General features: G+C 44.5%; 1 pseudogene; it reads right to left on the reverse strand.

Annotated features, from left to right (window-relative positions):
* Nucleotides 1-181: 181 nt before the first annotated feature.
* Nucleotides 182-22,060, reverse strand: LOC117975373 (uncharacterized; annotated as a pseudogene).
* Between the last annotated feature and the right edge of the window lie 4,473 nt (nucleotides 22,061-26,533).

The raw sequence follows: 26,533 nt of genomic DNA on the forward strand, positions 1-26,533 counted from the left end.
TGCCTGTCTCACTGAATCTTCACCATCATTACATATTTTCATTAAAATAAGAAAACAAGCTATTGGAATGTCATTGTGAAGATAAGGCATCATCCATTTAATTTGAATTAACTGGAATCCTCTTAATGTTACAAAATAAGTCCTATATGATTTGAGAAATTTTTATTTTCTTTTTGGGGAATTATTTTCAATGCCTTTTATCCTTTTTTAGTGTGATTCTTTTTCTCAAATTTCTAATAATAATTTTTTAAGAGCTAATATTTTTGAATGTCAATTAGTGTGATAAGCTCTGCATATATGATCGCTACAGTGCTATTAGGTAGGAGCAATCATCACCTCTATAAGGAAAGATACTAAGACACCAATAATTCAAATAACTTATCAACAGTAATGGAGCTTGTTGATGAAAGAACCGGGATTTAGACCTAGGCTGTTCAGCTTCAGAGCTACTCTCCTAATCAATAACTCTCTTGCACTTTACATAAACAGTTAAAAATAGTAATATTTGCCATATTTGTTAAACATTTTGTTTAGTTGACTACATGAAAATTACTTGCCTTTGAGTATTTTCAGCAGACTATTAGAGATACATTGGGTAAAGGGCCGTCTAATGAACATGCAAGGGGAGTTCTTAAGGATGCCCCAGAGATTCTTGGAAACCAGTTTTTAGCCTTTTTTTTTTTTGGTAGTATTTAACATCTTCTTTGGATTCCAGCAAAGTGATCCTAAAATTTTTCTCAGTTTCAATGAAGAGCAGTTGAACTTGTGCCAGAATTTAATTTATGTAATAGATGAGAGATCGTAGATTATCCATGTTAAAAATGATGGGATAATCAGAACAGCTTGGACAAATCCAGGATCCTAAACAGGCTTCACTAGAAAACTCTACACAAAGCCAGAACTTGCAATGGCATTAATATCTCATTTATTTATCTGCACAGTAGTATGCTAAAAAAAACTACAACACATTGTTTGGGAGAGCAAAACTGTTTCTCAAGCATGGCCTTTGAAAAAGACTTGCTAACCAAATGCTTACATGGAACTGATGGTTCCTTAGCACTACGTCAGGTTATAATCCATGATCCTGATTTCTTGAAACTTCTTTAATATATTCTGGGTAGACTTACATTAAAAAGTAAATTAGTATCAGTAATAATAATATCCTGCCAGGCTGCCAGGCAGCTAGACTGGAACTATGCTTGCTACAAAGTTATTTCTAGACAGACTGTGAGCACACTGTGCCTAGAAGTTCACATCAATTGTATAATACTGTGTCTCAAATTGTATGATACTGTGTCTGTGCATTGCTTCTTTAGTACTTCCTGGGATTTAGCTTGGAATGGCTAGAGAAAATGAGCAAATTAGATTATTTTAGTAAACAAACTCAGAGATGCATCAGGCTTTTAAGAGAGAAAAACACTTACAGGTGAAGGTATTTTAACAAATCGCTTTAGCATCCATGGAAAGCTTTCAAATCACAAACAAAGGGAGAATATTTAACCTATCCCATAGAGATTTAAGCTACATGTCTCATGGGCATATATTAGCCTGCCAATAATACTAGGGTGCGAGTTTGATTGTATACATGAGAAACATTAAAAAGAAATAATAAGAAATGTTTAGGCATAACATTTGTGGCTGAATCTTAGTCTGGCTTCTATATGATCATCAGACGTGACAGATGATTTTAGTGATATGAGTTGAGACAGAATCTCAAATGTGTTACGAAATTTTTAATAGAAAGAGAAAAAGATGAGTGGGAAGGAAAAAGCACAGACTGTGGAGTGAGGCAGATCTGAGTCTGAATTTTAGTTTCATCAATTACAATGTGGAAAAGTGAGTTGCTTGACCTTGAACATTTTACAGATTGAGAAATTGAGGTTTAGAGATTAATTTGCCCAAAGTCTCATAGCTAGCGAGTAAGAAGCTAGAGGTTTCAAACTGGGGACTTTCTGATGTCAGAGCTCAAGCTTGTCACCACCATGCTCATGGGGAAATGGTCAGGAGAAAGCCAAGTTTCCAGGAAACCGGAATGGCCGCAGTGAAGAATGAGCCTCTTATATCCTGCTGATTAGATGACCAGACTTGATGAGATTTTGAGCATCACAGTGGAAGAGGGGCCAGAAGAGGAGGGCAGTTTCCTGTGTTGCTCCGGAGTTGCCTCATGTTGCCCACATTTTTCTGGGGCTGACATATATTTTTCCAGTAGGTGTGACCTGAGGGTGTTGGGGTTTTACTTTTGTGCTGGTGCAGGCAGTTTTCAGGCTCATATAAACACTCACTCAGCTGTTTATTTATTCATTCAACAAGAATTTCTTAGACACCTCCTCTTCTAATTCTTGGGCCAGTAAATAAATATGGTCCCTGACCCAACAAATCTAGCTCAGGTTCAGAGATGCGCAACCTCATTCCAGCAAAGCTTTCTGTAGATTATCGGGGGCAGCTCTTACTACCCTTGCTCTTTCCCACTTCTCAGCTATTCCTGTACCAACAGAAAGCTCTCCCATGGAGGAATGGCAAAGAGATGGAAAAATGCGGCTGTGAATTGGGCTGAAGTTTTGGGGAAGGATGTGGAAGCCAGAGACTAACAAGAAGTTTTGATAGTGGGTGTGATGTCCCTCCCCCTCCCTGCTGTTCCATTTCCTTGGGCACTTAGGCTGGTCTCATGATCTAAGGGCCAACTGCTCATGTAAAAATCCATCCCAGCATCCTCAGCTCAAATAACTGCCGCTTGCCACACGCCTACCCCAACGGAATTAACGGAAGCTGCTGATAGCCCTGCTGACCTCATTGGATGGAACCGTGTCCTCAGCAGACAGGAGCTCCTTCCTCTTCTGAGTGAGACTCCCTCCTATCTTGGAGCAGGAAGTCCTCTCAGGAGAAGTCCAAGCTTCAGACAGAGAAGGAGCAGATGCCATTCATTTACTCCCCTCAGTGTTGAGCCAAAAGGCAGAGGCTGAGACACAAAGTATAATTTAAAGAGTTTACTTGAGCCAAAGTGAGGACAGCTGCCCGGAAGACTCAGACCCAAGTACTCTTGGCTGTGAGCTTCCTAGAGCCTTTGTGCCAAGCAGGTTTTTAAAAACAAAAGACTGGGACCGAGAGAGTGGGCTGGTATGAAGTTGTTGATCAGGAACTCTCTTTGGATTACAGAAACAAAATTGATGAGCAATTGGTTATTGTTAAGTTATAGGATGTGGTTTATGCTTCTGGTGAGACACTATAATAATCCTAAATTAAAATTAATTCATAGCTACTTGTGGCAATAGCAAGCAGTTTTAAGAGATGAATACATAGCTCAAAGCGGGGAGTAAGGTGTGATTGCTCTCATTTTAACGTCTCTCCAGGCCTCATAGTTTAAAAAGGACTCACCTTCCTCAGATGAAAGCTCTTTAGGTTTTGCATCAGGAACCTCCTTTTCTGCTTTCTTGGAGGGTCAGGATGGGTCCCATGAAGAGCTGCTGGTGGGGACAGACAGAAGCCAAGGAGAGGCCGGGCAAGGAAGCTGAAGTGCTTGGCAGGGGGCAACAGTCCCCTGCCTGCAACCAACATTAAAAAACACTGTCACTTCAGGCCGAAAGTGGTAGAAACCAGTTTGTTAAATCACACGAATGTATATATTAGGCGTGCCTGGCTAGTCCTTTGCCAAGAGATCTTGTAGCATAACTGCAGGCAAATAGAAAAGACATGAAAATCGTTAATCACTGCACAAGCTTAGGGATCAGTTCTTTTTGGAGGGTGGTGAGTGGTGGAGGTGCTGGAAAATGTGTACAGAAAGAGTGAAATAAGCGGAAGAAAGGCCCTAGGACTCAGGGTTTGCTTACAGTGGGATCAGAGACACCTGGAAGGATGAAGACAAAAATCCAGATTATAATTGGTCCTGGGAGTGAGACTTCATGACAATTGTGTTACCTTGAGAATTTCTTTTTAGTTCCTGGCTTCAGATTTAAGGTTATGGTTGATGGATGAATCTACTTTTGGAAGATTTTCTCTGGGCTGAGGTTGATAGCTAGGTTATTAAGCTAGGTTAAAATATCAAGGACTTCGGTAAATCTCTAGCGGAGCTTCACTAGAGCAGAGAGGGAAAAACACCAGATTTAACATTTCATTCTTGGTGCTGCTGAGCTGTGTGCTCTAGGACAAGACATTTAACTTTTTCAGCTGCGTCCTAGAAGGATTCCCACCTGTCTCCCAAGACTTTGGCAATGATTAGGAGGGAGAATAACTAGGAAAAAGATAAGTGAACTGTGAAGAGCTGTGACCTTACAATGGTGACAGTGACGGTGATGATCTTTATACTCTTGGGAGGGTTGGTGCACATTCTTGCCTACAGCAATCATAAGCAGAGGATAATGCTTCCATCTTTAAGATTCTCATAGTAAGGTTAAAAGATACCGATATTACCTAATGTTTAACATAACTGGACCCACTACCTACTGCTTCATGCACAGAAGTTACAGGGCTGAGGGACCCTCCATTAGCCACACTGAGGATCTGGGTTACAAATGAGTGGAATGTGTAAGGGGAGAAGAGATCTTTAGCGATCTTTGAGAGCAGTATTAGCAGTGAAATGAATGCAAACCACATCTTGCCTCTTTGAAGTAATAAAGGAAGGGAAAAAAGTTATGCAAGCAAAGAAGTGCTTTTGTTTCCCCAGCCATGAATCCTGGTTAAAAATTGCACACAAACCACAAGGACAGTCAATACCATCATCTCAACTCCTAATGTGCTGTGTTTCAGGAAAAAACAACAACAACAACTAAAATTAAAGCAGTATCACACTGTCTTTGACTTGCTAGCTTTATATTCTTTTGTGAAAATCTCAAGACGTTACCCATCTTCAGAGGTAGCTCATTCCTCCCAGGCATGGAGCCGGGGAGGGTAAATGAAATGTCTCATACAACTCAGTCATTCATTTACTCAGTGTTTATTAAGACCTAACTGTGCCAGGCTCTCTCCTAGGTGGGGCTAACTAAAGTAAGCCCAAGAGGTACTGTCCTTAAGGGGAGGAAAGACACGTACTCCAGTATCTGTATTTGGGTAAAGAAAGTGATTTGTCAAGAGAGAACAGGATTGGGATTGTTTAAAGTATGTTCACAGCCCACAGACCAAATGGACTCCCTATGACTCACTGAGGTACTCATATTTAAAACAGAAACCCAGTGGCTACAGCCGGGTGTGGGAGCGATCACTTACTCTGTGTTCTCAGAAAGATATAAGAGCATCACAGGACCCCTCTTTTCACAATCAAGCCAAACCAGCGCCTGCTGTTGCTCCCAGGACAAACTGCTGCTGGGCCCCTCCCACCACCAGCCAGCCACAGTCTGACAGAGACTCCCAGTTTAGGGCTTGGAAACCAATCAATCAGAGCTCATCTGCTCGGTTAATCAAGGGCTCAGCTGCATCAGAGGAAAGCAAATGCAAATGAATCTGGGTTCATATGCAAATGAACCTGATGGGGAACCTGGGCAGCAAATTTTGCTATAAAGCCCGACTCCTCTCTGTTCTCTGAACGCACATTCATTTTACACTGAACTCTGGTCTCTCAGTGTTAGTCCAAACTGCACCATGTCATAAGCTCTCCCTGCTATTTTGCAGACCTTAGTCAAAGTGAAACAGGGGTTCGGGTGTGAGAAACATCCTGCCTAACCACCTGACCACAAGGCAGACAAGGGCCTAACCAAAGACACATCTCTATCACATCATGCTGGACAAAGATCCGAGGAACACCCAGAACACCACAACGAAATCCCGCTGGAACAAGGGCCAGAACCATCTCATCACGGGAACATCTTATCAATATCCTGCCAGGCAGCAAGCCATACTGCGCAGACCCCTTTGGCCCATAAATTGCCCCAGCCTGTAAGCAGCAGTGGGCTCTGGCATTATGCTGGTTCCTGACTTCTGTAGGTTTTATGCTGGACATAAAGCCTGCATTTGCTATTAAGCCACCCTCTTACGTATGTCTTTCTTTAACCCTCGCCTTCCCTTCAAAACCTAACACCCAGTTTTGTCCACTGGAATAAAGTCTCTTTCCTCCAAATACCTTTTCAGAAAACGTTTGTTCATGGGGTTTAGAAGGAGGAGTAGTTATTTCTAGGAAATCTAATCAGCTGGAGGTAGACTGAGTTGAGTGCCTGGAAAGGAAACAGTGGGCAATACTACTAGAAATAGATTTTGACCAGATCACAGGTGGCCTTGAATGATGAGATAGGAATCTGTGACTTTAATTTCAAGGAATAGGGGTCACCGAAGCTTTTTGAGCAGGGGAGTATTATGATCATCTGGCTGTAAATAAACCCTGAAATTTAGAATCTCATTTTTGAGAAAGAACTTAGAAGATAATTACATGGGTAGGTTTGAGGATGACTTGAGGACATTTAAAAAGGGCATAGCAGTTTTGGCTTGCCCTCCTGCTAATAGCATTTGCTGCTTTTCATTTACACTTTATCGTGCACGGAGAACTCTGCATACATACAAAGCAGAGTCTAATTTTTCCTAATTCATCTCTGTAGCCAAAGTAGACTCGGACACTTAAGAATATAGACAACACTCCTACCTAAAATGCCCAGAGAGAAATTTTACATGGCTAAAAGTGGGAGCTAGCTACCCCAGCCCAGAGATGTTTCTTCCTAAGAGGAAGGGCACTGACACAGAAAACTGTACTATGCTGCAGTGACCAGAAGAATGGACCCTCCCTGCACCTGCTGTGGAGGAGGAGGGTGGGACGTGGCAGTGCACCAGACTCTGCTCATCTCAGTTCAAGTCTAGGCATTGCCACTAATCTGTGCGACCTTGAATGAATCACTTTTCCTCTCTGGGCCTGAGTCTCCACATCTGTTAATCGAGAGGTGAGATTGGATGGTTTTAAGAACAGGTTCTTGTGCTGACGTCCTGTGGGCTTGTGGGACTGAGTAAGACTGCTATGAGCTCTGGCGTGGCTGGTCTGATGATCCCCAAGTTTCTCTCCTTTCTCCTCGGTGCTGAGGGAAGCAACACAATGAGATACGCTTTTGTTCCAAACGCTGGCCGCATCTCACGGTCTGAGTTGAGTCCTGGCCCTGCTGTAGGTTAGCAGTGTGAACTTGGGCAAGTCACTTAACCTCTCTGAGCCTCTGTTTTCTTTTCTGAAAAATAATGAGTCAATGTCGTCTAACCCAAGAAAAATGGAGGGACAGAAACAAAAAATTAGAGGCTGGATGGTGTGGCTCACGTCTGTAATTCTAAGTTTGGAGGCTGAGGTGGGCAGATTGCTTGAGCCCAAGCAATTTGAGACCAGCCTGGGAAACATAGCAAAACCTCATCTCTACAAAAAATACAAAACGTAGCTGGGTGTGGTGGTTGGGCACCTGTAGTACTAGCTACTCAAAAGGCAGAGGTGGAAGGATCACCTGAGCCTGGGAAGTCCAGGCTGTGGTGAGCTGTGATTGTGCCACTGCACTGCAGTCTGGGTGACAGAATAATATCCTGTCTCAAATAAATAAATAAATATTAAAATAAGAAATGTAAGCTTGTTTTAAATAAAAAAGTAGAGGGAACTGGCTTCCAGTAAGTATGAAATTATGACTATCAGGCTAATTAGGTTATTTTGCAAAAAAAAAGAAAAGTTAGAAAAACATATTTTTGACAAATACTCTCAAAGCTAGTGAAATTATCCTGTTTTGGACAACAGCTTGGCCTTTGACAGTTTTATCAATCTGTACAACAAAACCCCAGCACTTACTTATTAATCCCTGAAGTATGGAAACAAATGAGGAAGGGACTGTGTCTCCTGCATTAAACACATTGATGTCTCTTTCCCACAAGAGAAGCTCTTCACGGGGCTCCTTCCATGTTTGCTGTACAGAACCTCTCAAACCTCATTCATGTGAAAATTCCCCAGAGCGGCCACTGCAGTTTCAAATGGTGTCTCAAGAAATTGTGTCAGAGGCATAAGATGAGTTCACACGACAGTGAGGAAATCTGAAAGCAGCAGGTGTTTGGCCTGGGGAAGAGCCACTTCCGATGAAGAAGGTCGCACGGGCACCCGAGCAGTCCGAGAAGAGACTTCGTGCCTCCAGAGCTTGGTCAGAGGCCACAGGCTGATTGTCCCCAATCCTCCTGATTCCAGGCAGAGGGAACTTTAAAGTGAGCAGTTCTCAGGAACCACACAGAGACAAAGTTGAGGGGAAAATCCACCCTTAGGTATGAAAACAGTGACCTGGGGCAAAGCTCATTCCAATGAATGCTGGTCTGAGGGGAACTCCTGAGCACTGTGACCTCCAAGACCAGCTTGAGGACAGACTTCCCGGGCCCCTATCAACTACTGAATTTTCCACTTAGAGACAACGCTTAGAACATTCGACCACCAGATAGACATAGGAGCATTTCTCAGAAGGCTAGACAGCAGTTTCACCGTGGAGCGGGGCAAATCTGATCAGATCACCAGGAAAAGTCGCACAGCACCTCATTCCCAGAACAGAGCACACCTGAAGCGGAGGGGCCTCAAGGAAATATCAGCCTCCATTCAGCCCGAGCTGCCTTCCAGCTGTGGGCCACCCGGCACCTCAGACAGAGGGAGACACCCTGTATGTCTCAGCTGTGTCCACCCTAACTGAGGCGGGGGTTCTTGTCCAAGGGGGAGGGCTTCAGCTGACTCAGGGAACCTCTATTTCTGCCAATCCTCCTAAGCTAAAAAACCACCAAGAACTCACCTGTAGCTGAACCAAAATGGGTTTATTGACTTGTTGCACAAAGGAAGAATGTCCAGCAGTAAAGATGGACTTCAAAAGAACTTGCTATAGATGCGGGCTCGTGGCTGGTGAGTCTCAGGAGGGCTTAGGAAGCAAGGCCTTTCTCTGGGTTGGATATCGTGCATAAAGGGACCACATGGCACAGGATTCCATTCTATGCAAAAGTGCAGAACAGGCAAATCCAGAGAGACAGAAGGTAGGTTTGTGGTTGCTGGGGGCTAGGGGAAAGAAGTGTGGAGACTGACCATGCGTATGAGGTTTCTTTGTGGAGGTGATGAAAATGTTTAGAATTAGATAGTAGTGATGGACGCACAATTTTGTGAATATATATGAAAACCACTTTAAAAGGGTGATTTTTATGTTAGGTGAATGATATCTCAATTTTTAAAAAGTGAAAATAAAAAGAGGGGCCTCAAGATTTGGTGAGCTGATAGACTGATAGCAAGAGAGGATACTAAGGAAAGACACTAAGGAACACATACTCACAAAGCAGAACCGCCCAGAGCAGCAGGCTGTCAGCCTTCATGCCAGAGCCTCTGTTGGCTTCTGTCAGTGCAACCCCGCAGACACACACAGCATCGCCATGGGCTGGCCGAGGTGCCGAGGAGCACACAGAGGACTGAGACATGGTCCCTGCACTCTGGGGGAAATGACATCTCAACACAATAATGGTGTTCATCATCAGGACCCCAAGTCATGATGAAAAGGTTAAATTATTCTCAAAATGCTCAATTGTAAGAAGGCAGAGGAGTGGATCATAAGGAATAAATGTATGAAAAAAAATTTCAAAATTGCCAACCTTTTCAAGAAATATTGAAACCTCTGGTGCAGGAAGGTAATCCGTGTGGAGTGGCAGCCAGGGAATGGGATGCTGTGTGTGTGTGGAGAGGCAAACATCCCCATAGTCTTCAGGATCCCCCGAAAGGGGCCGAGTCAGAGGCCGTCAAAGCCTCCAGTCCCCTGGGCATCCAGGGCCTCATGGCAACTGTACCAGTTGTTCTCACTTTTGTTATTCTTCCATAGAACTCAACGTGCCTCTCACGCAGGGACTCAGGATGGTGCTGAGTCCAGGTGGAGGGAAGGGGTCGGATGGGGGGCTGGGTGGGGGACATGGTGGGGGCTCTGTTGGAACCTGCCACCCTTCTGGCTCTCTACCGTGTTTTTCTTAGTTAGTGGGAGGTCTGTGAGCTCCATACCTCCAGGGCCTAGCTGTGAAGCTGTTGCTGGTGTGGATCTGTCCAATGGAGTTTGCTGGGTGGGGGAAGGTGTGAGGGAACCTCCATCTTGGAACGGCATCTCCAGAATGCAGGAGTGAGGCTGGCACACAGCACTGCCTCTGTGGACAGGGGGTCCAGGGGGGTTGGGGAGGGGCCTCAGGGATGGAGGGACAGAACTGGGGCCTCCCATTCTATCCACATCAGCCTGGTGAGTTCAGATCATCTCTTTAGCACCTTATCACCACTTCCACACTCAGGTGATTTCAAGGAACCTTAGGTCCCCAATTGCCACAAGCTTTGGGGCACAGCTCCTGCCTTGTAAAATAAATATTTTGGAGATTTTAAAGATGTAAATTCAAACTGGCTTTTGGAAAAGACAGGTTTTAAGGGATGGTTCCCATTCTAATGTCGGGGCTTTCCATCAGGCCACCCTGGGCAGAACCCGGGGGTGAAAACAGAGAAATGAACAAAGCCTCCAAGAAATATGGGACTATGTGAAAAGACCAAATCTACAATTGACTGGTGTACCTGAAAGTGACAAGGAGAGTGGAACCAAGCTAGAAAACACTCTTCAGGATATTATCCAGGAGAATTTCCCCAACCTAGCAAGGCAGGCCAACATTCAAATTAAGGAAATACAGAGACCACCACAAAGATACTCCTCGAGAAGAGCAACCCCAAGACACATAATTGTCAGACTCATCAGGGTTCAAATAAAGGAAAAAATGGTAAGGGCAGCCAGAGAGAAAGGTTGGGTTACCCACAAAGGGGAGCCCATCAGACTAACAGCAGATCTCTCAGCAGAAACTCTACAGGCCAGAAGAGAGTAGGGGCCAATATTCAACATTCTTAAAGAAAAGAATTTTCAATCCAAAATTTCATATCCAGCCAAACTAAGCTTCATAAGTGAAGGAGAAATAAAATCCTTTATAGACAAGCAAATGCTGAGAGATTTTGTCACCATGAGGCCTGCCTTACAAGAGCTCCTGAAGGAAGCACTAAACATGGAAGGGGATAACCTGTACCAACCACTTCAAAAACATGCCAAATTGTAAAGACCATCAATGCTATGAAGAAACAGCACCAATTAATGGGCAAAACAACCAGCTAACATTGTAATGACGGGATCAAATTCACACACAACAATATTAACGTTAAACGTAAATGGGCTAAATGCCCCAAATAAAAGACACAGACTGGCAAATTGGATAAGGAGTCAAGACCCATTAGTGTGCTATATTCAGGAGACCCATCTCAAGTGCAGGACACACATAGGCTCAAAATAAATGGATGGAGGAAGATCTGCCAAGCAAATGGAAAGAAAAAAAAAAGCAGGGGTTGCAATCCTAGTCTTTGATAAAGCAGACGTTAAACCAGTGAAGATCTAAAGAGACAAAGCCATTACATAATGGTAAAGGGATCAATTCAACAAGAAGAGCTAATTGTCCTAAACATATATGCACCCAATACAGGAGCACCCAGATTCATGAAGCAAGTCCTTAGAGACCTAGAAAGAGACCTAGACTCCCACACAGTAATAATGGGAGACTTCAACACCCCACTGTCCATATTAGACAGATCAATGAGACAGAAGGTTAACAAGGATATCCAGGACTTGAACTCAATTCTGCACCAAGTGGATCTAATAGACATCTACAGAACTCTCCACCCCAAATCAACAGAATATATATTCTTCTCAGCACCACATCACATTTATTATAAAATTGACCACATAATTGGAAGTAAAGCACTCCTCAGCAAATGTAAAAGAACAGAAATCACAACAAACTGTCTTTCATACCACAGTGCAATCAAATTAGAAATCAGGATTAAGAAACTCACTCAAAACCATACAACTACATGGAAACTGAACAAGCTGCTCCTGAATGACTACTGGGTAAATAATGAAATGAAGGCAGAAATAAAGATGTTCTTTGAAATCAATGAGAACAAAGACACAACGTACCAGAATCTCTGGGACACATTTAAAGCAGTTTGTAGAGGGAAATGTATAGCACTAAATGCTCACAAAAGAAAGCAGGAAAGATCTAAAATCGACACCCTAACATCATAATTAAAAGAACTAGAGAAGCAAGAGCAAACAAATTCAAAAGCTAGCAGAAGGTAAGAAATAAGATCAGAGCAGAATTGAAGGAGATAAAGACACTTCAAAAATCAATGACAAAAAAACCCTTCAAAAAATCAATGAATCCAGGAGCTGGTTTTTTGAAAAGATCAACAAAATTAGTCGACCACTAGCAAGACTAATAAAGAAGAGAGAAGAATCAGATACACACAATAAAGTGATAAAGAGGATATCACCACCAATCCCACAGAAATACAAACTACCATCAGAGAATACTATAAACACCTCTACACAAATAAACTAGAAAATCTAGACCAATAAAAGGCTCTGAAATTGAGGCAGTAATTAATAGCCTACCAACCAAAAAATATCCAGGACCAGATGGATTCACAGCCACATTCTACCAGAGGTACAAAGAGGAGCTGGTACCATTCCTTCTGAAACTATTCCAATCAATAGAAAAAGAGGGAATCCTCCCTAACTCATTTTATGAGGCCAGCGTCATGCTGATACCAAAGCCTGGCAGAGGCACAACACAAAAAGAGAATTTTAAACCAATATCCCTGATGAACATTGATGGAAAAATCCTCAATAAAATACTGGCAAACCAAATCCAGCAGCACATCAAAAAGCTTATTCACCAACATCAAGTCAGCTTCATCCCTGGGATGCAAGGCTGGTTCAACATATGCAAATCAATAAACATAATCCATCACATAAACAGAACCAATGACAAAAACCACATGATTATCTCAACAGATGCAGAAAAGGCCTTTGACAAAATTCAACAGCCCTTCATGCTAAAAACTCTCAATAAACTAGGTATTTATGGAACATATCTCAAAATAATAAGAGCTATTTATGACAAACCCACAGCCAATATCATACTGAATGGGCAAAAACTGGAGGCATTCCCTTTGAAAACTGGCACAAGACACGGATGCCCTCTCTCACCACTCCATTTAACATAGTGTTGGAAGTTCTGGCCAGGGCAATCAGGCAAGAGAAATAAAGGGTATTCAATTAGGAAAAGAGGAAGTAAAATGGTCCCTGTTAGCAGATGACATGACTGCATATTTAGAAAACCCCATTGCCTCAGGCCAAAATCTCCTTAAGCTGATAAGCAACTTCGGCAAAGTCTCAGGATACAAAATCAATGTGCAAAAATCACAAGCATTCCTATACACCGACAACAAACAGAGAGCCAAGTCAGGAGTGAACTCCCATTCACAACTGCTACTAAAAGAATAAAATACCTAGGAATCCGACCTACAAGGGATGTGAAAGACCTCTTCAAGGAGAACTACAAACCACTGTTCAACGAAATAAAAGAGGACACAAACAAATGGAAGAACGTTCCATCCTCATGGATAGGAAAAATCAATATTTGTGAAAATGGCCATACTGCCCAAGGTAATTTATAGATTCAGTGCCATCCCCATCAAGCTACAAAAGACTTTCTTCACAGAATTGGAGAAAACTAAAGTTCATATGGAACCAAAAAAGAGCCCGCATTGCCAAGACAATCCTAATCAAAAAGAACAAAGCTGGAGGCATCATGCTACCTGACTTCAAACTATACTACAAGACTACAGTAACCAAAACAGCATAGTACTGGTACCAAAACAGATTTATAGACCAATGGAATAGAACGGAGACCTCAGAAATAAAACCCACATCTACAACCATCTGATCTTTGACAAACCTGACAAAAACAAGAAATGGGGAAAGGATTCCCTGTTTAATAAATAGTGCTGAGAAGACTGGCTAGCCATACATAGAAAGCTGAAACTGGATCACTTCCTTACATCTTAAACAAAAGTTAATTCAAAATGGATTAAAGACTTAAATGTTAGACCTAAAACCATAAAAACCCTAGAAGAAAACCTAGACAATACCATTCAGGACACAGGCATGGGCAAGGACTTCATGACTAAAACACCAAAAGCAATGGCAACAAAAGCCAAAATAGACAAATGGGATCTAACTAAACCAAAGAGCTTCTGCACAGCAAAAGAAACTACCATCTGTGAGAAAATTTTTGCAATCTACCCATCTGACAAAGGGCTAATATCCAGAATCTATAAAGAACTTAAACAAATTTACAAGAATAAAGCAAACAACCCCATCAAAAAGTGGGCAAAGGATATGAACAGACACTTCTCAAAAGAAGACATTTATGCAGCCAACAGATGGATGAAAAAATGCTCATGATCACTGGTCATCAGAGAAATGCAAATTAAAACCACAATGAGATACCATGTCATGCCAGTTAGAATGCTGATCATTAAAAAGTCAGGAAACGGCCAGGTGTGGTAGCTCACACCTGTAATCCCAGCACTTTGGGAGGCCGAGGCAGGTGGATCACGAGTTCAGGAGATTGAGACCATCCTGGCTAACACAGTGAAACCCCGTCTCTACTAAAAATACAAAAAAATTAGCCGGGCTTGGTGGCGGGCCCCTGTAGTCCCAGCTACTCGGGAGGCTGTGGCAGGAGAATGACATGAACCCGGGAGGTGGAGCTTGCAGTGAGGCAAGATCGCGCCACTGCACTCCAGCTTGGGCGACAGAGCGAGACTCCGTCTCAGAAAAAAAAAAAAAAGAAGTCAGTAAACAACAGATGCTGGAGAGGATGTGGAGAAAGAGGAACGCCTTTACACTGTTGGTGGGAGTGTAAATTAGTTCAACCATTGTGGAAGACAGTGTGGCAATTCCTCAAGGATTTGACCCGGCCATCCCATTACTGGGTATATACCCAAAGGATTACAAATCATACTACTATAAAGACACATGCACACGTATGTTTATTGTGGCACTATTCACAATAGCAAAGAACCAACCCAAATGTCCATCAATGATAGACTGGATTAAGAAAATGTGGCACATATACACCATGGAATACTATGTAGCGATAAAAAAGGATGAGTTCATGTCCTTTGCAGGGACATTGATGAAGCTGGAAACCATCATCCTCAGCAAACTATCACAAGGACAGAAAACCAAACACCGCATGTTCTCACTTATAAATGGGAATTGAACAATGAGAACACTTGGACACAAGGCAGGGAACATCACACACTGGGGCCTGTCAGGGGGTGGGGGGCTGGGGAAGGGATAGCATTAGGAGAAATGCCTAATGTAAATGATGAATTGATGGGTGCAGCAAACCAACATGGCACATGTATACCTATGTAACAAAACTGCATGTTGTGCACATGTACCCTTGAATTTGAAGTACAATAAAAAGAAAAAGAAATAAAGTTATCAGAAACTTGAAAAAAAATTCAAGAAGGGGAAAATTGTTAAGTACAATGAGTTCTGAGTTCCTCTTCAAAGAACCAACATGTCAGTATGTTCAGCTTCCCTGTTGTTTGTTCTCCACTTTAAAGTTTAACTTTGTTCTTTACGTCGCTTTGCCCCTAGTTTTGGTAAACAACCCCCTCCTAGCCTCTATCACCTGCTCTGTCCTTAGTCATCCTTAGTCACCTGCTGTGTTCTTAGTCATCCTTAGTCACCTGCTGTGTTCTTAGTCATCCTTAGTCACCTGCTGTGTCCTTAGTCATCCTTAGTCACCTGCTCTGTAACCATCCTTCCCACCAAAACTACTCACCCCGCCTCTCTGGCTCATACCCCTGCTCTCTTTAAAATAGCCAGTTGGAATTAGCTTAGACTGTGCAGTCCAACCCCAGCCAACAGGGGAAAGACACAGCAGTAGGGACTAGCTGCCTTAGGAATAAGAACCCCTTCCCCTCCCTTGTCCAGTGTGCTCTTGCCATTGCTCCATCCGTGAGATGCACCCTTCTGTAGAAGTAAATTGCCTTGCTGAGAAAACTTTTGCCTGAGTGCTATTTTCACTTGGCAGCACTGAGCATTTACTTCCAACACTCAAGAGATACAAGACCCTCCTGGAGACACTTCAAGGCTGCCACTGTCAGCTGGGATCAACTTTCCACCCACAAAACTGCATGGACAGCTGGCATTGCAGGAGGGGCAGCAAGGCTCTGGCCTGGCCCTCACATCCCTAACACATGGTCTCTGGGAAGCCCACTACAGGGCAATGCCTCCCAGATGCCCTCAGGGTATTCTTCCATTTCTAGTAGCTACACCAGGCAAGTCACCTAAATTAGTGAAGGCCAGGTGTGTCAAGAGACTCAGAAAGAGAAGGAGGAAGGTTGTGAGAGAGTCCAGGTTGTTCTAAGTGACCCCATTTTAAAGTTCTTTCAGCAAAGTGGGAAATGTAGATTTGTAAGCAAATTTTTCCCATTTTAACATGTCAACCTAAAAAGGAAAAGCATTCCAAGGCCACCGTCACTCCACCAGCTTGTTGGTTTGCAGTCACAGTCTAAGCCCCCAGCTGTCTCAGGAAAGCTGCATGAATGAACCCACAAGGCTTCCCTGTGCCCTGCCTATGAGGCCTTCCACTGCCTACACCCCTGAACATGGATATTGTAGCTGAGAAACTGGCCCACAGCAGAGGAGGCAGTAGGGAGGTGAGAATTTAAAAAGCTAGAGCTCAGTAGGACTGCAGAGAAAACTGAGTCCAAGCCTCCATTTGATAGGTGAATGAATCATGACTAACACAGGACAGGGGACTGGCCAAGGCCCTGCACCTGCTGAGTGACAGAGCCAGGAGGGAGCCTGGCCCCTGTTCTGCAGGCAGAGCTCCTGCCTCAGCGCCACACTACTTGCAGCACGTCTCGGCCCCACTTTTTCATGACGGTGCTCATCAGCTGCCCAATAGCCAGAGACAGCTTGGCACTGCTATTGGCAAAAGACAGGCAAAAGACAGCTTGTGGGTCAGTTATTATACAAGACCTTTGCCTTCCTCAAGAGCCCAGAGACCCTCCTTAGGATGGCTACAATCAATTCCATAGGTAAGGTGGCCACTCCTGGTGACTCCTCCCTCCCATCTTTAGCAGGGGAGCCCCCCTTGGTCTGAGCAGCTCCTTCCGGAAAGCCTTTGGTGCCAAAGCCACGCCCCAAAAGAGGCATATCTTTAATTCTGTTCCCATCGTATGCCAAGAAACACAATGAAACAACCTGCTTGAAAGAATAAAAAATGCACTGCCACACTGCTGGGGCAGGAGGACGAAAATCACACTCCTCACAATATGTCCATAAAAAGACAACCAAGGCCAGCACCAAAGTCCACCTACAGAAGGCGGGTCTGTCTCAACACCAGCTGCCAGTCACTGTGAACCTTTGGAAATAGGGATGAAGCTTCTTCCAGTTGCTTCCCCAGATGTCAGTGAGACCACTCCACAGCAGATGGGGGAGAGCTGTGTATCAGGGAAGTCCCAGCCACTAGGACAAGCTGCACCCCAGGCAGATGTTTTTGCTCTTGTGCAAAGAACAGCGCAATCCATTCAAGTTCACAGGGGCAGGCAGCACTTGAGAATGCTGCAGGGCCAACTTGCAGGGCAGAATTTAGCAGGAAGCCTTCTTGGGGGAGGGGGAGAGGCCAGCAGAGTTTAGAAAAATGGTGGAACAATATCTGGGCAATCCTCTAAGTCTCCCTCTCATCCTCAGGCACGATTCAGGAAGACCCTGCAGTCTCTCTGCAGGCTCATGGGAGCTTTCAGAACTGAGACAACACATACATAGATCCAGGCCTGCTTGGACGTCAGTGGGATGAGGCCCTTGAAAGTTGGTGTATTGGGTTCCTAGGGCTCCCTGGTTTATAACAATAGAAATGTATTCTGTCTCAGTTGAGAAGGCTGGAAGTGCAAAGTCAAGGTGTTGGCAGGGTGAGTTTCTACTGGAGGCTCTAAGGGAGAAGCAGTTCCATGGCTGTATTCTGGCTTCATATTTAAAATACGAGAGGACTAGAAATGGAATAAGCTCCCTGAGAAATGGGGACGAGAGGGGACTCAGTGCTGTGAGGAGGCATTAGCTTTACTCAAAAGTAAGGCCCCCTCCCACAGCTGTAGAAGGAGAGGTTGCCAGGGAGAGGGGCTCTGCAGAGGGAGGCTAGAAATTTTGAACGTTCCCCCCACATAAGGAAATTTACTTCTACCTTGAAGCAGAGGGTAAGTTCATTGTGAGCTAGGGCTGGGGAGGGGCGAGTCAGTAGGAAAGAAATCTTCAGGAGACTGGTGAAGGTCTGTTATAGCCATTGGGGGAGTAGGACATAAAGCTGGCCAGAGACCACAGGACTTACGGGCAGCACCAAGGATGAAGCAGAGGCTGGGAGCTCATGCCCGTCTAGATCCATGAGGCCGTGTGGTCTCAACAGCGCTCAGCTGCTTCAGGCAGGACAGAGAAGGCGGCAGCTGGACTGAGTCAAATGGAGTCCTCTTGTGATTGTCCCCAGGGGCAGGCGGTGAGGTCAAGGGGATGAGGGATTGCTGAAATAACTGACAGGACGGGCCATGCAGAAGCAAGTGAAGAGGCTGAGGGGACTCAGCGAGGGTCCTGGGAGGAAATGGAAAGGTTGAGTCCTTGATGTTGGACAGGGCCACCAGGTAACAAGGCAGTGAACAGCAAGGACAAGAAATTGGAACAGAGGAGACAGCAGCATGCTAGCTTGAAGAAGTGCACTGCTTATTGCTAACAAGGAAGAGGGTAATTGGACTGGGACGCTGGAGATGGAGCCCTAGGCTCTAGCCAGCATAGGGCTGCCAGACTTAGCCACCAGCTCTGAATTCTCAACTCCTGTTCTGGGAAAATATCCTGACTTTGCTAAGCACAGATTTGTTTTTTAAATAGAGACAAGGTCTCCCTCTGTCACCCAGGCTAGAGTACGGAGAAGGGATCATAGCTCACTGTAACCTCAAACTCCTGGGCTTAAGCAATCCTCCTGCCTCAGCCTCCTGAGTAGCTGAACTGCAGGTGCATGCCACCATGACCAGCTAATTTTTTGAATTTTTAGTAGAGATGGGGTCTCTCTCTGTTGCCCAAGCTGGCCTCAAACTCTTGGCCTCCAGTGATCTGCCTGCCTCAGCCTCCCAAAGTGCTGGGATTACACGTATGAGCCACTGTGCCTGATCTATGCATGCCTTTGACTTAATAGTGACCTTGACCTTGAGCTCATCTTTGATGCTTCAAATGTTTGTAAATATGGTTTCAAAACCACACATAGTAAAAAAATTTGGAGAATACAGAATACCAACAGAAAAGAATAATACAGAAAATCCATACAGGAGAGAAGATAAAAATCTCTTGTAATCTTCCTACCAGGATTTGGACATGACTAATTTGGGGTTAGGTCTTTCCAGTTTGCCTTTTTCTCCCTTATTCAGCAGCATTTTAATCATCTATCCTCCAACTTACTGGGGCTTCGCTCTCTGCAACTCAGTTTTCCTGTTTAGAAAATAGGATGGCTACATGGTAACAAATTTCTCCAACTGCTTTTCATGTGGTTTCCTCATCCCTGTGACCAGGAAGTCTGCATATGTGCCAGGTGATGGGTACAGAGTCATGCAGCAGGCCCATGGGCCCCAGGGCTTCTCACTCTTAACCCAAGTGGGTGCCAGAGAAAAATCTCATCTCAACGAGAGGAGGCACAGACACCAGGCTGCCAGGGCCGTGCACCACAGGTCAGATCATCCAGGATCTCCTGCGAGCTGTTCTCAAGCCTCTGTGACACACAATCAGAACAGCAGCCACTCCCTCAAGAGAGTTTACAATTAAGCCAATCAGACCTTTAAACAAAATGTCCTCTTTTCCACAGTGTATCCGTCCTGTTCACCTTCAGTTTGGAGAGCTGTTCTGACCTTTCTTAATGAAATGGGTCTCTCCCCTTCTTCAGCAAATAATAAACTTAGTGTCTGCTTTAGACGGCTTTGGCGCCGTTTGTGTTTTGCTGTGGCATGAACCTCTCTTTAGTCATTGCTGTGGCCAGTGGATAGCCACTCCTTTCTGAAGGCTGTCCCTGAATTCCTCCTTCCTGTCTGTTTATTGGTGATGGGGCAGGGGGTGGTCAGGGGTCCCAAGCCTCCCGGGCGAAGGCCAAGCCCTGCTTTCTTTACCAAGTTCCTCAGAGGTCTCCACTCGCAAATCATTGGCCTCATCGGGTTGGCACTCGTCCACTTGCATTTCTAGCTGGGACATTCTCTTCTCTGAAAATAGTCTGTGGATAGAATGAACGGACAAAGGAATTTGTTTCTGTTAAGGTGTTGCTTATGGTAGGGCAATGGTTCTGACTCTTACTGTTCAGTCAGATTCCTTCATTTCCCAAACTGCTCTGGACTTCGCCTAATCTTGGAAATCAGAACCTAGTTTGACTAAAAAGAAAAATCAGAACTTCTGGGTAAATTACCAGATATTCACTATTGGGAGGAAACAGCTCCACACTTGGGCTTCCTCCTGTCCTTCCTTGCCCCATCTTGGATGGAATAAATGGACCCCATTCCCCTCCACACCTCCTGAGTCTTCCCTCATGGTGAGAGGAGCCTTTTTCTGCCTATTAGCCATGACTTCAAGCCAACGTTGAAAAAGCTCTGTATTCCTGGATCGTGGGCATCCCAGCCTCACATACCGAGTGCCTCTCCCAGCCCCGTGTAGCAAATCAAGTGTGCCCTCCTGAAAACTTCCTTTGACTGCAAGTGCCCTCATTGTGTTTTCTCTTATGTTATTGGAGTCAAGGCGTCTTGAATACAACCTGCAAATTTATGCAAGCACTATGCCAAAATTTTTTATAAAAATTGGCGAAGGACACCCCGTCTCGGAAGTGAGGAGTGCCTCTGCCCGGCCGCCACCCCGTCTGGGAAGTGAAGAGCTCCTCTGCCTGGCTCCCCTGCCGTCTGGGAAGTGAGGAGTGCCTCTGCGGTCGCTGCCCCATCTGGGAAGTGAGGTGCCCCTCTGCCTGGCCACCCCTCCAAAGTGAGGGAAGTGAGGAGCGCCTCTGTCCGGCCCCCGCACCATCTGGGAAGTGAGGAGCGTCTCTGCCTGGCCGCTGCCCCATCTGGAAAGTGAGGTGCCCCTCTGCCCAGGGACTACACTGTCTGGGAAGTGAGGAGCGCCTCTACCTGGCTGCCGCACTGTCTGGGAAGTGAGAAGCGTCTCTCCCTGGCTGCCCCACAGTCTGGGAAGTGAGAAGCGTCTCTCCCTGGCCGCCCCACAGTCTGGGAAGTGAGAAGCGTCTCTCCCTGGACGCCCCACAGTCTAGGGAGTGAGGAGCGCCTCTACCTGGCCACCCCACCGTCTGGGAAGTGAGAAGCGTCTCTCCCTGGCCGCCACACCATCCGGGAAGTGACCAGCGCCTCTGCCCGGCCAAGGCACTGTTTCGGAAGTGAGGAGCACCTCTGCCTGGCCGCCCCATTGTCTGGGAAGTGAGGAGCGCCTTTGCCCAGCCACTGTGCAACCCTCCAAGTGTGAAGCGACAGCCTTGTGTGTGATCTTTCTGCCCTCCCCAAGTCTGCATTTTCGATATTAAAGTTTACTTTTAAATTTAAAAAAAATTGGCAGAGGAAAACCTTTTGCAAGTGAAGTGCAGCTAACACCTAATGGCTAGCAGAGGGCTATTTGGGGTGGGGACTCAGGTGAGAGTTGAAGCAGAGGTGGGGAGGAAGGAGGGTTGGTTGGTGTCTGCAGCAGTGATGGAAGATGCTGGGGCCTTGCTCCTCTCCTGCCTTCCAACGTGGGAGTAACCGGTGAAGGAGCAGAGAGAGTCAGGGGCTCCCTGTCTCTTTCTCATAGTGGAGGCATCTTCAGAGCTGGGGTGAGGACAGAATCTCTTAGCCCCTCTTGAGATGCTCCCGATGCCGCATCTAGTACAGAGAATGAGGTTGGGAGGCCCCCATGCCCTCCGGCCTTCCTATGCTATTACATTCACATCAAACTCTACCACATCGTCATTCACTTCACATTAAAGCATCTTAATTGACCCCTGGGAGGTTAAGCTGTGTGGATCTTACTTTTTTATGATCTCTCTTTATCAAAGAGCCATTTACCCTTTAAGTCTTAACATTGGAAGGACCTTTAGTGATCCATCTGGTCCAATCCCTCTGTTTTATGTATAAGGGGACTATGACATGAAGAAGTGGTTTACCCCAGTTCTCAGACCCAGACTCCAAACCAATCATACCCCCTCTAGGTGACATTACTTACTGGACAACAGGCCCTCAGCAATCTAGGTGCCACTATAAGATATCATGGGAGCAAAACATGCTTGTCTTCTTTTAAAGAGGTACTTTGGGTCAAGAGTTACTTTGTAAATATACACCTCTGTCATTTCCCGGTATGTGGTCCCATGGACATCACCAGCTTCTAAGTGTGCTTTTCAAAAGGCCAGGCAGTTGAGTAGGCCATAGTAGTTACTTACAGACTGTCAAAAACTGTCCAGTTTTCTGATCATTTTACCCTTTGGCTGTTCATAGGCCATGATGAAGCTGGGGGGTTGGGAGAGGAAGACAAAGAAGGTAATGGCAGAATGAGGTTTCGCAGTAATAAAGATAAACGTTTATTGAACACTAACTACATTCCTGACATGGCGCTTAGTGCATTACCCAATATTACCCCCATTATACAGATTGAGAAATTGAGATTTGGAGAGGTTAATTTGCCCAAAGTCTCATAGCTAGCAAGTAAGAATATTGAGGTTTCAAACTTGGGGCTGTCTGATTTCAGAGCCCAAGCTTGTCACCACCATGCTCATGGGGCAATGGTCAGGAGAAAGCCAGGTTTCCAGGAAACTTCTAAATGGCCACAGTGAAGAATGACCCTCTTACATCCTGCTGATTGGATGACCAGCCTTGATGCGATCTTTAGCATCACAGTGGAAGCGGGGCCAGAAAAGGAGGAGGGCAGTTTCCTGTGTTGCTCAGGACTTGCCTCATCTTGCCCACAATTTTCTGGGGCTGACATATATTTTTCCAGTAGGTGTGACCTGAGGGTACTGGAGCTTTGCTTTTGTAAGCACTCACTTAGCTGTTTATTCATCCAACAAGTATTTATTAGACACCTCCTGTGTCAGTTCTTGAGCCAGTTAAGTATGGTCCCTGACCCAACAAATCTAGCTCAGGTTCAGAGATGCACAACCTCATTCCAGCAAAGTTTTCTGTAGATTATCTGGGGCGGCTTTTACTACACTTGATCTTTCCCACTTCTCAGCTATTCCTGTGCCAACAGAAAGCTCTCCCATGGAGGAAGGGAGAAGAGATGGAAAAATGAGGCTGAGTTGGGCTGAGGTTTTGGGGAAGGATATGGAAGCCAGAGACTAAGAAGAGGTTTTGGTGGTGTGTGTGACGTCCCCTCTCCCTGCTGTTCCATTTCCTTGGGCACTTTAGCTGGTCTCATGATCTAAGGGCCAACTGCTCATGTAAAAATCTATCCCAGCATCCTCAGCTCAAATAACTGCCACTTGCCAAGTGCCTGCCCCAACAGAATTAACAGAAGCTACTGAAAGCCCTGCTGACCTCATTGGATGGAACCGTGTCCTCAGCAGACAGGAGCTCCTTCCTCTTCTGAGCAAGACTCCCTTATGTCTTGGAGTAGGAAGTCCTCTCATGAATAGTCCAAGCTTCAGACAGAGAAAGAGCAGGAGCCATTCATTTACTCCCCTCAGTATCCACCTGAAAGGAAGAAGCTGAGACACAGAGTACAATCTAAAGAGTTTACTTGAGCCAAAGTGAGGACAGCTGCCTGGAAGACTCAGACCCAAGTACCCTTGGCTGTGAGCTTCCTAGAGCCTTTGTTCCAAGCAGGTTTTTAAAGACAAAAGGGGGACAGAGAGAGTGGGCTGGTACAAAGTTGTTTATCAGGAACTCTCTTTGGTTTACAGAAATAAAATTGATGAGCAATTGGCTATCCATTGTTAAGCTATAGAATATGGGCTATAGTTCTGATAAGACACTATGCTAATTATCCCAAATTAAAATTAATTGATAGCTACTTGTGGCAATAGCAAGCAGTTTTAAGAGATGAATACATAGCTCAAAGCAGGGAGTAAGGTGTGATTGCTCTCATTTTAACGTGGCTCCAGGACTCACAGTTTAAAAGGACTCGCCTTCTTCAGATGATAGTTCTTTACTTTTTACATCAGGAACCCCCTTTTCTGCTTTCTTGGAGGGTCAGGATGGGTCCCATGAAATGCTGCTGGTGGGGACAGACAGAAGCCAAGGAGAGGCCATGCAAGGAAGCTGAAGTGCTTGGGAGGGGGCAACAGTCTCCTGCCTGCAACCAACATTAAAAAGCACTGTCACTTCAGGCTGAATGTAGTAGAAACCAGTTTGTTAAGTCACACCGAAGTATGTGTTAGACAGACCTGGCTAGTCCTTATGCCCAGAGGTCTGTGGCATAACTGTAAGCAGATGGAAAAGACATGGAAAGCATTAATCGCTGCACAAGTTTAATGTGTGCAACCAATTGTAGTATTCAAAGAACTGGAGTGGCAGGTATTTAAGAAATGTACTTTGTTTGTAACTTTATAGGTTTTGATTATTATTCCTTTAAAGCCTTAAATTTTTTGGTTTTTAAAATTATTAAAGTTAAAAAATCTATATTAAAACCTCTTTTTCTATTATTCAGAGAGTGCATAATATTCTAGCTGTATATTAGTTTAGAAAATATAATGTCAGGCTGGGCATGGTGGCTCATGCCTTTAATCTCAGCACTTTGGGAGGCCGAGGCAGGCAGATCACTTAAGCCCAGGAGTTTAAGTCCAACCTGGGTAGCACAGTGAGACCCCCATTTCAACAAAAATAAAATAAATTTTTTAAAAAAAAGATGTCATATTTATTGTATGATTTCCAAAGGAATGAACTGTTATGGTCTCTCTGATTGAATTATAATTTTAATACTCTTGGTTGTATGTAGCTGAGAACTAGTTCATCCCAAATTCATTTTTTTCTGATGTAGACAAAATTCCATCAACTGAGTTCTGTTTCTGGGCCCAGACTTCAGACTTCCTGCTGAGAGAAACACCAGGGGCTCTGATTCTTCCTCAAACTCACCACCACTAAACTGAAATGTTTGCTTGAGGCTTTACAATTGTTATTTCCTGCCTCAGGTTAAAATGTGTGAATTTTTTCATTTTTAAAAGGACACATTCAGAACATAGAGTGTGTAGATAACCTGCACTGCAAGAGAATAATCTTTTGATACTTTTCTGGTAGATCTTATAAATTCTGATCCAAAAATTTGATGTAGCAAAGATATGAGGTACATTAAACACTTTAGGGTTTGCTTTTTTTTTTTTTTTTTAAATTTGGTGTGAGAATTATCATGGCATCTGTAACACACATGCCTGTGCTATATTCTCACAATTTTGTTCAGGTTGTGCATATTAAAATATGGAGCTCCATATTTTTTCACTTCCTAGTTGATCACAGTTGACTGGGTTGTCTTTTCTGTCACCTGTTAGTTTTGAAGAGATGTCTCATATGTAGTGAGGCTAGGTATGATGCATTCAGCCATAGTAAATACCTGGTACTGTCTCTCAAAAAAAGCCTTTAGCTTTTTTGTAAAGAGGACAACAGAAAACACACCAAAAAAGCAGAAAAATATGTGTTGGTGATCGTGGGAGAAACTTATAAATCATGGTCATATGTTACCCCAGAGAAGGCTTACACAAGGTCAGCTAGAGTTTACCCAATAACGCTGTGATTGTCTGGTTCCTTGGCTTAGAAAGCTTAGTCTCTGCCAAGTGGCTAAAGCAGGAGAATCCAAGGTTACTCAGATTCTCTGTGATTTTGTTTTACCATTTAGGAAATAAACCCTACTGCTGTGCTGTACACTGTTTAGAAATCCACATAAGAAAGGGTTCTTCAATGTTTGGGGGGTCCAAGATAAAAACTATCTCGCTTTGAGAAATTAGAAAATCATTCCTGTGATTCTACTCTGTTAAACCTTGTCACCCAAAATCCATTTAGAATGAAAGGCAGCACCACGTTATTTTCTTAGTCGCAATTTAGATTTAAAATTTTGGATTCCAAGAATTATAGGAGTTTTATGCCAGGAATCAAGATGAAGACCAGATATATATTTCATAATATCACAGTTTCTTGAGGTTCTTTAAATCCCAAACACACACTTCTCCATTGCCTCTGTCCCCACCCCTACCTGCCAGTTCTTACTCTTAAATGCCATCTACTAGACTGCAGCCTAAATTACACCTCAAACAAAATTATATCACAAGAAGCAGTGTCTGAGGAAGTCACTGCATGAACCTATTTGCAACTGAGGAACCCATACAAAGCCTTGGCACCCTGAAAGTACTCAGAAACCAAACCAGCTGATCATTAACAATATACAGCAGCCATATCCCCAGGGGAAAAAAGAATAAAAATTCAAGAAGCACCATCCAAACAATAGCAAATTCTGTCCAACCTCAGGATTTCTGGCCTCTCTAGTGTGAGCAGCTGCTCTGTCCTCAAAATCTCATTGGCCCCCTACTGCCTCCTCCTAAAGGACGCTCTCAAGTACCTCTCCCCAACATGTAGGGCCAGGTCTGAAAGGGCCTTGCTCCTCGGCTGCTGGTGACTTTTCAAAGCAACTGTCTTTCCCTCCTTGCCTTGCCTGTGGTCCCTTGTGCCCTTTCTTTGCTCCTTCTGCCTAAT

The sequence above is a fragment of the Pan paniscus genome, chromosome 10 (assembly GCF_029289425.2).
Source record: "Pan paniscus chromosome 10, NHGRI_mPanPan1-v2.0_pri, whole genome shotgun sequence".
Taxonomy (NCBI): Eukaryota; Metazoa; Chordata; class Mammalia; order Primates; family Hominidae; genus Pan; species Pan paniscus.